The sequence below is a fragment of the Chelonia mydas genome, chromosome 5 (assembly GCF_015237465.2).
Source record: "Chelonia mydas isolate rCheMyd1 chromosome 5, rCheMyd1.pri.v2, whole genome shotgun sequence".
NCBI lineage: Eukaryota > Metazoa > Chordata > Testudines > Cheloniidae > Chelonia > Chelonia mydas.
In genome coordinates this window covers 39,049,239-39,062,039 of record NC_051245.2, presented here as the reverse complement: position 1 = coordinate 39,062,039, position 12,801 = coordinate 39,049,239, and positions in this window count along the sequence as shown.

Here is a 12,801-nt window from a genome sequence, read left to right as displayed (position 1 = left end):
GGCCAGATCAAATCTCCTCTTCTGGGGTAAATAAAAAGCCAAAACCAAAATAACAGTCCATCATTCCTTGGTTGGTGCTGGGGCTCCACCAACAGAACCTCGCCTTCTCTGGGCAAAGCAGTCCCTTTCCCTTTACTGGGTATTGCTCTCTTCTCTGGGTCCACATAACCTTCCTGTCTTGTTTAGTCTAGGGGTAGCTATAGTCCTTTTTTGTTTTACCAGGGCTGAAATATCTTCACCCTCCCATCACAGGGTTTCAACAGCACCTCTAGTTATCAGAGTTGGCTCATGCCCCTCACTTTACTAGGAATCTGGCTCTGGGACCCTAAACCACGGAGCAGTTCTTTGTCCTAACCACAAAACTGCCCTGTTTCATTGCTCCCCATGGCCGCGTCTTAGGAGGCAGTCTCCTTCAAGCCCTTCCTAAGCCGATCTCTGTTCCCAGCTCCCTCTCCACAGAGAACTATGTCAGCCCTAGAAGGACTTTTCCAACCCACCATTAGTCAGGGCTCTGTCCCCACACCCCTGACAATAGGAAGCTTTTCTCCCTGACCAGCAGATCTTTCTCTGTCTCAGCAACTTGATCTCTGGGCTACAAATATGCAAGGAAAATTAGGCACAGGTGAGGCCTTGATTTCAACTCCTTTGAAAGGCCTCACTTACCCTGTAACACGAGCATTTTCCAACGCTCAGTTTCATGTACCATTGTGCAGCCTATTCACCTAACTTGGTTAAGACTCTTGAAAGTTCCTATGACGTTTGCAAATTTTGCCACCTCACTGTTTATCCTCTTTTCCAAATTATTAATGAAGATATTAAACACTGATCCTGATACAGAATCTTGAGGCACCCCTCTATTAGTCTTTTATCATGTTAAAAACTGACCACTTATTCTGTCTTTGTTTTCTGTCTTTGCCTCTTAGTTAGCTTCTAACTAGGGCTGTCAAGCAATAAAAAAAATTAATCGCGATTAATCGCACTGTTAAACAAAAACGGAATACCATTTATTTAAATATTTTTGGATGTTTCTACATTTTCAAATATATTGATTTCAATTACAACACAGAATACAAAGTGTACAGTGCTCACTTCTTATTTATTTTTTATTACAAATATTTGCACTGTAAAAAAAGAAATAGTATATTTCAATTCACCTAATACAAGTACTCTTTATAATGAAAGTTGAACTTACAAATGTAGAATTATGCACAAAAAATAACTGCATTCAAAAACAAAACAATGTAAAACTTTAGAACCTACAAGTCCACTCAGTCCTACTTCAGCCAATCGCTCAGACAAACAAGTTTGGTTACAATTTGCAGGAGATAATGCTGCCCGCTTCTTGTTTACAATGTCACCTGAAAGTGAGAACAGGCGTTCGCATGGCACTGTTGAAGCCGGCATCGCAAGATATTTACGTGCCAGATGCGCTAAAACTTCATATGTCCCTTCATGCTTCAACCACCATTTCAGAATATATGCGTCCATGCTGATGACGGGTTCTGCTCGATAACGATCCAAAGCAGAGCTGACCGACGCACGTTCATTTTCATTATCTGAGTCAGATGCCACCAGCAGAAGGTTGATTTTCTTTTTTGGTTGTTCGGGTTGTATAGTTTCCACACTGGAGTGTTGCTCTTTTAAGACATCTGAAAGCATGCGCCACACCTTGTCCCTTTCAGATTTTGGAAGGCACTTCAGATTTTTAAACCTTGGGTCAAGTGCTGTATCTGTCCTTAGAAATCTCACATTGGTACCTTCTTTGTGTTTTGCCAAATCTGCTGTGAAAATGTTCTTAAAACGTACATGTGCTGGGTCATCATCTGAGACTGCTATAACATGAAATATATGGCAGAATGCAGGTAAAACAGAACGGGAGACATACAATTCTCCCCCAAGGAGTTCAGTCACAAATTTAATTAATACATTATTTTTTTAATGAGCATGGAAGCATGTCCTCTGGAATGGTGGCCAAAGCATGAAGGGGCATATGAATGTTTAGCATATCTGGCATGTAAATATCTTGCAACGCCGGCTACAAAAGTTTAAATTATGTCAAGTGTTTTCTCTTTATCTGCTAGTTTGCTGACATGCTCAAAGAACCCTAACAGAGTGGAGAGGCACTGTTTTCCTTTAGTCATTTCCAAAATCAGATTGCCAAATGTACTTGTTGATTATTACATTGATATTCTATAGGGAGCTGCTCCGACTAATAATGGCAATAGCCCTGCTGCTCCAGGATAGATGGATGCTGGCTGCTGTGCTAGATGCTTGGCTTCTAGAGTGAGCAACTATGAAGCAGTGCACTTCAAGAACTGTAAGCGAATGGGGATCATAGCGGCAAGGAGCCAAAGAGCTTTATTGCATTCAAAGGAGCAGGATACTCCTGTGTGATTTCCAGAGCATTCAAAGCTCACTTGGGATCCTCCAGTTTGTGAGAGACACTGTCTTACAGGCTCTATCCAGGAACTATGGAGGGTGGCTTCTGATGGGATCAAGCTATTACTTGATACCAAAAAAGTACTTAAACTGCAGATGACCTCAGCAAGGTTCTTTTCACAGTGGGCAGGCCAGCACTAATGGTGAGGAACTAGAGATGACAGTTCTTTACTACAGAGAGAATTTATGTTTGCAGTGTTATTGCAGCCTGGTGGTCCTAGCATATGAGAGAGAAAAGGTAGTTGAGGTAATATCTTTTATTGGACCAACTTCTGGTGGTAAAAAAGACAAGCTTTTGAGCTACACTGAAGAAGAACTCTGTTTAGATCGAAAGCTTGTCTCTTTTACTAACAGAAATTGGTCCAAGAAGAGATATTACCTCATCCACCTTGTCCCTCTAAAAAAAAATTTCTGGCATTTCTCCATCTAAATTTATACAAAGTAGCCCATATGATATGGGTAAGAAGAAGTAGGATGAGGCCGAAGAGTTCGTATTCAGGCTTCTCTATTGTTATAGTTGTAGAAATCTGTTTTTTAACATTTTGTGCAATTCCATGATTAACAATCACATGAAAATACACACATGTACATGGCTAGAAAGCTCTGTAGGAATACTACTATGATGTGATGGGTCTCACTAGAGTGTTTTATAAGTTAGAATATGTGTGGAATTTTCTGGAGTCTCATTTATGAATTAAACACCATCTTTTCTTTAATATAGCAGACAGGCAGAGCTAACTGGGAAATAAAGTGGCAAATTTTGGAGGAGTGGAGAGGGGGGACCCACTTGTTAAATTTATATTTCAGATTGTTTTGGTGATCTGATGTGGCTGATCCATCTCCTTAAGAGGTATGCTTCTAAAAATATTTGCCAAAGCTGGTTCATTCTCTGCTCCCTTTAGCATTCTGGGGTGGAACTTTGAATCAGAGACATGAAGGTCGCTATCTTACAACAAAAAAACTTCAAATCCAGAATCCAGCGAGAAACTGCTGAATTGGAATTCATTTGCAAATTGGATACTATTAATTTAGGCTTAAATAGAGACTGGGAGTGGCTAAGTCATTATGCAAGGTAGCCTATTTCCCCTTGTTTTTTCCTCCCCCCCCCAGACGTTCTGGTTAAACTTGGATTTATGCTGGAAGTGGCCCACCTTGATTGTCATGCACAGTGTGGGGAGAGTGGTCAGTTTGGATGAGCTATTGCCAGCAGGAGAGTGAGTTTGTGTGTGTGTGGGGGGGGTGTGAGAAAACCTGGATTTGTGCTGGAAATGGCCCACCTTGATTATCATGCACATTGTAGGGGGAGTGGTCACTTCGGATGAGCTATTACCAGCAGGAGAGTGAGTTTGTGTGAGTATGGGGGTGGGGGAGTGAGAAAACCTGGATTTGTGCTGGAAATGGCCCACTTTGATTTTCATGCAGGTTGTAAGGAGAGTGGTCACTTTGGATAGGCTATTACCAGCAGGAGAGTGAGTTTGTGTGTGTGGTTTTTGGAGGGGGGTGAGGGGGTGAGAGAACCTGGATTTCTGCAGGAAATGGCCCACCTTGATTATCATACGCATTGTGAAGACAGTGTTCACTTTGGATGGGCTATTACCAGCAAGAGAGTGAGTTTGTTTGTGGGAGGGCGGAGGGTGAGAAAACCTGGATTTGTGCTGGAAATGGCCCAACTTGATGATCACTTTAGATAAGCTATTACCAGCAGGAGAGTGGGGTGGGAGGAGGTATTGTTTCATGGTGTCTGTGTATATAATGTCTTCTGCGATTTCCACAGTATGCATCCGATGAAGTGAGCTGTAGCTCACGAAAGCTCATGCTCAAATAAATTGGTTAGTCTCTAAGGTGCCACAAGTACTCCTTTTCTTTCTGCGAATACAGACTAACACGGCTGTTACTCTGAAACCTTTGAATCTTTTGATAGTTTCAGATGTCACTCACCTCTACACTTCTTATCTGTCCCCATAATTGCTTATTTCAAAAAATTGAGTTCTCTCTGATCTTCCTTTCAAGGAAGGAGGTAACACCTTTATTTTCATTATCTTGATCCTCTAACTCCCTGTCAGATTTTATAGAGCAACTTCCCTTAAATTGTGCTTCTGGGTATTATAAAGTTCTGTTTTGTCCATTGCTTTTTAAATCTCAATTTCAGGTCTCTCGTTTCCTAGAGGCAGTATGGATTTGTTATTTATCCTTAATATTGTTCTGTATTTCCATATTTCAATTCTTTCAAAAAGCCAGTGGCTTATTAAAACAGTGTCTCAAGGCAGGCATCACTGGCAGACAGGAGGAAACAAAGTTTGAGCCTTTAAATATACATGTGTATCTAGGGTTGTTGTAGCCATGTTGGTTCCAGGATATGAGAGAGTCAAGGTAGACGAGGTAATATCTTTTATTGGGCCAACTTCTGCTGGTGGAAAGGACAAGCTTTCGAGCTTCACAGAGCTCTTCTTAAGGTCTAGAGAAGAAAACTAGAGTCTCCAAATTAAATATAAGCTCATTACCTTGTGACACAATGACATTACCTATAACTAAAGAAAAACCCATTTGTGCTGAAAACGTTGCAGACGTAAGGATTGGCAGGACTTGAGACCCAGCCTGCAGGGCTACCAGGCAACCAACATTACCAGTTGGAAGCAGCTGTAATGTGGGCACCCCTTGTGACCCACAATCCACAGAGATTGCATTCCACAGGAAGTCCCACCTTGACTGATCTGAAAGACAGTTACCATAGTGATCCCCGATTGGCTCCTTGATCATATATAAGACCATGGAGTGTATCAGGAAGTTTTGAATCATAAAAGTTACATATATCTCTTTCTCACTTTCCTTTGGCAAGCACGCAGCATGGCCAAACCACTAAACATGGTGAGTTTGGCTGGGATTGGGGGAGGTGCAAAATGGGACAAAGGATCTGGGTGGTATCAGAAGGGGATCACCTACAAGTGCCTAGGGACACTATTCTGAATACTGGCACCATCTTCTACAGGCAGGGGTGATCAAAGCTGATATCTCACTACTGAGGGTAACCAAGGATACATCTCCTGCATGCATGCGGCTTCAGACTGGGTCCATATGCTGTTTGCCTGTGTGCTCCTTTGGTTTCTGCAGAAGTAATTGCCAATTAACATGGCAAAGTTTCCTACAATAGGGGAAGAAACAAAGCAGCTCTGTCAAGGAACCTCCAGCAGAGGATTGCAGAGTACCTTCAGGAAAGTTTCCTAGAGATCTCTATGGAGGATTTCCAGGAGATTCCAGTGTGCATTAAACTTTTCTGCGTGGCCCCACTGTGTAACTCCAGAGGGGAATGAGAAGCAGATGCAAACAGTAACTAGAGTGTTGTTAATATCTATCCCTTCTCCCACTTGCACCATGTATCAAAATAAAGGCCACCTCTGCCTCATGTCACTGTACAGCATCAAAGCAAAATAAGTACTTACCAGAACTCCCCTCTCCTGCTTTAGGCACACCAGAGCTGGAGTACTGGGATTGGCTAGTCCCCTCTGGAGTCAAAAAGAGATCCTGGTTCATCACGCCACCAGACAACCCTGTCACCTGTCTCACATCCTCCTCCAACTCGACCTCCTTGTCTATCACTTCATTCTTGGGGCTGACTCTGCTGGCCATTGTCTCCAGTCCCCGCAAAGTATCCATAGGGCTGTTGGTGGTGGCGTCACTGCCGAGGACAGCATGCAGCTCTTTGGAGAAGTGGCACCAGAGTAATGGTTGCCCTTCCTTGCCTTCTGGTATGGCGTGCCTCAGCTCCTTGATCTTAGCATGGCACTGCTGCTTGTTCTTTTGTGCTCTTTCTTCTCCATGTCACGTGCAATCTGCGCATAGGTAGCAAAGTTCCTATGGCTGGATTGGCGCTGCGACTGCACAGCCTCCTCTCCCCACAGACCCAATAGAGCCAACAACTCCAGTGTACTCCAGGAGTGAGCATGTTTTCTGCGGAAAGCCGGCATGGTGAGCTGGGAAGATGCATTGTGAACTCTCCAAGCCGAGCAAACAGTGGAAGTGGAAGTTTAAAAATTCCCATGGTTTTAAATGGGGAGGGGCACATGCCTCTGTACCTGGCTGCAGGGCAGCGGAGTTGAAACTGCTGACCAGAGCAGTTACAATGGGCATTGTGGGACACCTTCTGGAGGCAACTTAGGGCAACATAAGCAAGCACAGTGTCTACACGGACACTGCCTCACTCTAACTTTGTCTCAAAAAGCTCTTTGCAGCTCATCAAGGTGGTTTTATTATGTTGGCATAGCAGGAGAGTTAAATCAGTGGGAGGAGCGTTGCAGTGTGTATACCTCCACTGTGTTGTCGACAAAAGTTGACTTCTCTTGACAAAACTGTATAGTGTAGACAAGGCCTATATCTTGAGAGATTAAGTTTTAGTCTTTTAGATGTATATTTTCACTTTTATTTGCTTGTAACCATTTCTACCTTTATCCCTTTTACTTATTCCATGGAACACGGATTAATCACTTAGTCCATGTTCTTTTGTTAATAAGCTTGTTTTGCTTTCATTTTATAAATCGTCAGTGCTGTGTAAGTTCAGTAAAGCGTGTTCATCTAGAAAGCTAAAAAGTTGGAGTGTTTTATTGTCTCTGTAAAGGCAGTAAACCTAACACTTTTTCTGTAAGGGTCCAGTGAGAGAGACTGGTCCCTGCAGTAAGACGATTTTAGGGAGAATTCGAGGCTTAGTGTACAGCCTGCAAGGAGTAAACAAGTTGGGCAAAGCCAGGGTGAACTTTGTGGGCTGCTAGAAGGCTATTGGGGTCAGAGTTCTAGACCAAAGCTGTACAGCCACAAGACACCCAGGTTTACAAGGCAGATGGCGACCAAACCCTTTACTGACCTGGGTGAACCCCAAAACATCATATAGGCACACAGTCACCCTAACAATGGTAGAGTGACTAAAAAAAAGTCACCCTCATGGCACATGTGCCCTCCACAGAGGAAACAGACCAGCTCCTGGTGATACACATTATCTGTCTCCACAGACTCCCTCAATGGATTATGTATGACCAAGGACCACAATTCATATCATGGTTTTGGTGCGAAAATACTGTTGCTCAAGGTCCATGCTCATATGTCCTCCACAGACTAATGACCTCTCTCATCAGGTTTTGGAGCAATACCTGCGACGCTTTATGAGTTATGAAAATGACTGGTCAGTTCTTCTGCCCATAGCAGGTGTGTACAACAACACTTACCATGTCTCCACCAGCCAGAGTCCTTTCTACATGAACTTCAAGTTCCATCCCCATCTCTACTTGACTGTACCTACCACCTCTACAAACCCCACAGCCCAGTGCTTAATTTGTAATGAAAGAGGTGCCGGGGCTTAAGCAATTAGGTGCTGGTGCTCAAGCAATATTTTTACATTCAAAACTGATGCAGCAAGCCCAGAGGTTACAGGGAAATGAACTGCCAAGCCTAGAGGTGCTGAGGTTCAGCCCTGGCACAAATTAAGCACTGCCACAGCCACACACTGGGTCTGGCAGGTCCAGGAGGAGCTTAAATCACACCTTGGGAATGCAAAGGACTACAGGTGACATGCTGGCTGCATCAGGAAGGCTCAGTGTTTGCTGTGGGACAGAAGGTGTGGCTTTCAGCACAACACCCCCATGGGGACCATCCCTATCACAAACTGGATCACCAGTACCTTGGCCCATACTTGATTAGCCAGGTGATCAACTCTGTGACTGTTTGTTTGACTCCGACTACACAGATCTTTCATGGGTCACTCAATGTTTCATGTATCTTTACTGAAGCCATACACCAACAATCTCTTTGCACATTGAATACAACCACCTCCCCTGCCAAGTTCAGGTCCAGGATCATGACAAATATGTGGTCAACAAAATACAGGCTCCCTCTGGTATCTCACTGTGGGAGCCAGCATCCCAGGTCCATGCACCCGACCTAGTGGTAGCCTTCCATACAGTCCACCCAGACAAACCTTGTTGCCCCGACTATGCACCTCCAGGCATGGGGTGGGGGTGGAGTGATGTAGGGATCAGTGGGACTTGAACATGGGCCTGAAGGGCTACCTGGCAACCAACATCCCCAGCTGTATCCCAGACACTGCCTGTGACCCACAATCCACAGAGGTAGCACACCACAGAAAGTCCCATCTTGAGTGATCCAACAGATATTTGTCTTATCAATCTCCGATTGGATCCTTGATCCGCTATAAACCCCTGGGGCACACCAGGAAGTGTCCAGACAACAAAGCAGATCCCTAACTAGCTGCCACGACCACCCAGCTTCCGAACTCCTGTCTCTGACTTGGATTCTGGTTCCTGGAACCCAAACACCAATCCCAATACCTGGTATTGATCCTCAGCCCTATTCCTGACTCCATCTCTGGCTCTGACCCTTGGCTTGTGTGATGGGGTGTCTACCCCACATTGAATTGAGCAGGGTAAAGGTGGCCAGGTATTTACTCCACAGGCTGCACCTGGAGCAGGTGCAGGGAGCAGGAGATTGATTAGGAACAGGCAAGGCCATAAGCCAGCTAGCGGGCTACAGACTGGGCTGCTGTGGGAAAGGGAAGTCACTCCCTGGGAAGAGGGAGAATGGTTTGGGCTATAGAGGCGTGCAGGCTGCAGTCACTCCCTGGGAAGAGGGAGAAGAGTTTGGGCTGTAGAGGCATGCACTCTGCAGTCACTCCCTGGGAAAAGGGTTTGGAGCTGGTACTCCCAGACAGAGGAGAACCAGAGTGGTAGGAAGCAGTCCAGGGAAGTAGCAGTGAGGACTGAGAGAGGAAAGCCCAGAACTGCTGGGTTGAGGGTTCTTGGACTGGAACCTGGAGTAGAGGATGGGCCCGGGTTCCCCTACCAGCCACTAAGTGCATGTCACAGACCTGAGGCAATGAATGGGAAGACTGCCTGGGACTGGTGATGGATTGTACACTGAAAGGGAGAACGCTGAGTGACCTGACTGGAGGGCTGAGTCATCAGGAGGATGCTGTGGGTCCTGAAGCGAGAGAAGCTGCAGAGTAGAGAGAGAGAGTCAGAGCAACGGCGTGCAAACCATGGAAGGGGGCGTCGGCCTTGAGAGCTAATCTCCAGAATGACCAGGAGGAGGCACCAGACAAGCAGTGAGTGGAGCACCCCGAGACAGCTTGACTCTGGCATTGACCATGACCCCCTGGCTTTGGTTCCTGGCACCCAAACTCCTGCCACTAGTTCTGCCTACCTTTACCCAGGATCCTGACATGTTCTATTATGAGGCACTGCCACTGAGAAAATAATTAGTACTGTAATTATCCTAAAAAATTAGGGGTTTTTTTTTGTTTGTGATCTGCCTATGAGCAACATAAGTTATATTCAAATTTAAACATTATTTGAAATTATTTGTCAAATGTGTGTAACTAATTCTTGCCCAGCAGATTGTTCACAAGTAGGTCACTGTCAATATTTGATGTTAGGGACATAGTCATTAGTTCTGAATTGACACACAGGCTATGTGGTATAATTTCTGTTCTTGACTAAGTAAAACTGCGAGAATCGTTTTTATGGTGCAAACCCTGGAAAACTGATTCTAAGTTTCTGATTTCAATATAAAAATTATATAAAAAGTTGCTTTGGACATATTTGCTTTCCCCCCTGATTCTTTCTTCCCTTCTTTTGCACTTGGTGTAAGTTTCCCATTGTATAACCAAAAATCCATATTTCATAGTATCAGTTTTAAGGACGTTTGAAAGGAAATTCTTGCACTAAATAATTTTTCTTAAACACAAATTATGTGCTAACTGCAGTAAAGCACAGCAGAATCTTAGATAGTGGGTGGGAATTTAGAGGTGATAATCTGTATCATTGTCCTCTAACTGCCCCAAATAGCTTCAACAATAGATTTTTGAACAAAAGTTAATTGTAGTCAGTTTTCTTCCATTCATTTTGCATTCCCCAAGAGTCAGCAAAATCCAGTATGTATGTGCAACTACTGTACCTTATGGAAAGTTTCTTCTGAAGCAGTTCAAGCTGATTATATGATGATTACTCATCATTATTAATTATAGCTAGGAAGTAAGATGGAAGTTGAGAACTTTGAAGAATTAGCAATTAATCATTTACTTTCTGAAGCAGCAGCATTCAAGCAAGACAAGTAAATGAGTCTGGAAAGCCCTCAAAATGTGCACCTTAATTATAAATATGCTGTATTTGCTAACTCAAGACATAGTATGTTCAGTTGTTCAAATCTCCTTAAAATCTCTAAATTAAGCATTATAAAGAGTTTGGAAATAAACAATCGAAAATTTTTTTTATTAAACTATAGCTAATACCATTGAGTAAAGATCTGACAATGGATTTGTGATTATCTTGTGAACTATAAATGGAATTTTATAATTGTTGAGCTGTCAAAGAAAATGAAACATTGGTTATGCAGATAGGTGATGAGTCATGTCCATGTCGATAACTTGTCTGTCATTCAGTAGTCTTATCATAAAAGGATCTAAATATCCATGAAAAAACAGATTTTTGATGGACAGCTAAGCTACAGGAATAGACTCCATAAAGTAGACAATTTTCAAACAGTCAGGATGGCCTGGCCATGGTTAGAATCAATAGGATTTGTTTTTTTAACTTAACTGGTGGGGTGTTTACAACTTTTATTCTAGATTTATTTTCTTCACATTATAATTTAAATTCTATCCAGATTAAATGCTCTTTAAAGCAATGCCAATAGGAAAATGCTAGTCTGGTTGTGGGTATGTAATACAATTTAATTATCAATGGAATTGCAGCGTGCTATACATGGCTGTCTATTATTTTATTTATACTCATACAGCAATGATCCCACAATCACCCCTAGACTGTAAGCACTTTGAGGCACAGTGCCTAGCCCAATAGGGTACTGATCAATGAGTAGGGCTGCTAGGTGCTATAGTAATAAATAAATAAATAAATAATAAAATAATGTAACTTGAAGATGGCAATACAGCACAATCATGATGAAATATTTAGCACCTATACAGATCACACCCTATTAGCAAACCAGTGGATGCCCTGAAATGAGAACTTAGCACACTTCCAACTGCCTCAAGGTAGAATATTCCTGCTGAGCAAATGGTATTGGGTGGAAATCATGCTACCATTGAAAATGTATGGTTTTTGGTAAACAACTCTTAGTACGTACACTATATCAAAGCTTTTGTGAACATGGCAGTTATGAAAAGCAGGTCTCTAAGCACTGGTCATACCATCTCAGGCTGTGAGCCTGACCAATCAGAAGTTAAACAGGATCCAGTTTGATCAATACTTAGGAAGCTTCCAATGAAAAGTCAAGCGCCACAGAAAGAGGTGGTGTCAATTCAATACCTATAACAATACCTAGGTCAGTACCAAGTCAACATCAAAAGCAGGATTTACTTTTAGGGAACACTGACATAAGCTGGTGCTTGGGTGATAAGTAAAACCAAGAGTCTGGCCCCGGGCCATTAATGATCCAATAGCAAATTTTTTAAGAACAAGGGTACTAGCCTTAGTGTCCTGGCCAAATTCCTTCTGTAGTTTCATTGGACATGCTTGTATCTCCAATTTCAAACAAATAATTATGTGGAGTGTTGCTATGCACTGTTAAATAGTTTTACCCCAAAGCTGGCTGTACTTTATTGATGGCTAAAATAATTACTGAATAAACAGCATTTAGGGCCTAATCATTCATGAGCAACCTGAGGTGCACATTAGGTTAGAAATGCAGCACTTCCACAGCTTTTCACTGTGTTGATGGTCAGTGCAACAGAGATCTGTACAAAACAAAACCAAAACCATTTGTTCCCCCCCACAACAACTATTTCTCAAGATTCCAATTTAAAAACCAACAACAAAACTCACATATTTACTTGGCTACATGCTAAACTTCTTATTTAATCACACTGCTTTCACGGCTTCCCACTACCATTCAGATTATAAACTCTTTTGGTCAGAACCTTGTCTTCACATCTGTATGCAGTGTCCAGCATAATGGTCCCCAAACTGTGGGGCGTGCCCACTTAACGGGGCATAGAGGAATGTTTCGGAGGGCGTGGCAGGGCCGGGCCAGCCCCTATAGGGGGTGGGGATGGAGTGCCACCCAGCCCTGCTCTGTTCTGGCCCCAGGTCTACTCCTGGCCCCACCCCAGCTGTGGTCCCAGCATTGGCCCATGGCTCCTGACCAGGCCGCAGCTCTGCACCTGGCTGTGGCCTCAGCTGGTGGCCCTGACCTGGCCGCAGCTCCACTCCCGGCCGCAGCCTCAGCTCTGCCCCCCCAGCCTCAGCCCCAGCTTGGCCGTGGCTTCACTCCTGGCCCAGACACCCCTAGCCTTGGCCCCTGGATCCCATCTGCTGTGGCCCCATTCCCAGCTCTCGGGAGAGGAGG